This window comes from Myotis davidii, unplaced genomic scaffold, assembly GCF_000327345.1.
Source record: "Myotis davidii unplaced genomic scaffold, ASM32734v1 scaffold265, whole genome shotgun sequence".
NCBI classification, from domain to species: Eukaryota; Metazoa; Chordata; class Mammalia; order Chiroptera; family Vespertilionidae; genus Myotis; species Myotis davidii.
The window spans coordinates 5394142-5395816 of NW_006296627.1; positions in this window are offsets into that span (position 1 = coordinate 5394142).

Here is a 1675-nt window from a genome sequence, read left to right on the forward strand (position 1 = left end):
CTGACTGAAAGGTCCCAGGTTCTATTCCGGTCAAGAGCATGTACCTGGGTTGCGGGCACATCCCCAGTAGGAGATGTGCAGGGGGCAGCTGATTGATGTTTCTCTCTCATCAATGTTTCTAACTCTCTATCCCTCTCCCTTTCTCTCTAAAAAAACAAATAAATTTTTTAAAAAAGAAAGAAACTCTTTCTGAAGATTTCTTAAAGAATACTAATCTCATGTAATTATCACATTAATATTATTACTTGTGGATATTAATTTCTTAAATATAATTTCTCCTTCCTGATTTGATCCTTTTTTCTTTTGTTTTCTGTTTTTAGTTTTTCCTAGGATGTATGGATCCCACTTTCTACCCTGTTATTATGACTGCTTCCAGTCAAAATATGCTTCATCACAAGTAAATATTACTACTCATATATAATCAAGTAGATAATCCTGAGACATACAATCTCATTTATGCCCAACTATAATTCTTTTTTAATAAAAATATTTTTATTGATTTCAGAGAGAAAGGGAGAGGGAGAGAGAGAGACAGAAATATCAGTGATGAGAGAGAATCATAGATCGGCTGCCTCCTGCACTCTCCATACTGGGGACCGAGCCCACAACCCCGGCATGTGCCCTTGATTGGAATCGAACCCAGGACTCTTCAGTCTGCAGGCTGATGCTCCATCCACTGATCCAAACCAGCTAGGGCCCAACTATAATTCTTATCACATTGACAAAGATCCAGATGATTTCTTCTGTTGCAGTGCTCATAGTGAAGCATTCAGGAACATTGATGATAGCTACCATTTATTTATTGCACCTTTACTGGGTGCCAACTGCATTCTAGGTACTCTACTTGTAATAAAACAACCTAAGAGGCAGGCTTTTTTTTGGTAGCCCTATTCTAAAAATTATGCAACTGAGGCACAGAGAGGTTTATTAAGTTGCCCAAGGTGACAGAGTAAGTGGAAAAGCTGGGATTCCAACACAGGCAATGCAGCTCCAGAGTCCATGTTAGTCATCACTGTGCTACAGCAGAGTAACTTGTAATCATTATCTGGTTTCTGTAATTATGAAATCCCATTTACCACTGGGATAGCATGTTTCAGGGAACAGGGATAAGCTTGGAAATTTTTATTTTATTATAAAAATATGAAGAAAAGTCAGCAGAATAGCATAAGATAGTGTTACACAAAAGGTCTCAGAACATTCTGGGAATGCTTCCTGAGATTGTCTAGTTTAGGGGTCCTCAAACTACGGCCCGTGGGTCACATGCAAATACAAATATTGCATTTGTTCCCGTTTTGTTTTTTTACTTCAAAATAAGATATGTGCAGTGTGCATAGGAATTTGTTCATAGTTTTTTTTAAAACTATAGTCCGGCCCTCCAACGATCTGAGGGACAGTGAACTGCCCCCTGTTTAAAAAGTTTGAGGACCCCTGTTCTAGATTATGTTTCCTCTGCTGTATTTTACATCCCGGTGACTATTTTATAACTACCAATTTGTACTTTATAATCCCTTCATCTTTTTACCCGGTACCCCAATGAGCATCTCTGACAACCATTAATTTGTTCTCTGTATCTATGAGTCTATTTTTGTTTGTTTATTCATTTATTTTGTTCTTTAGATTCCACATATAAGTGAAATCATATGGTATTTGTCTTTCTTTCTGTCTGACTTATTTC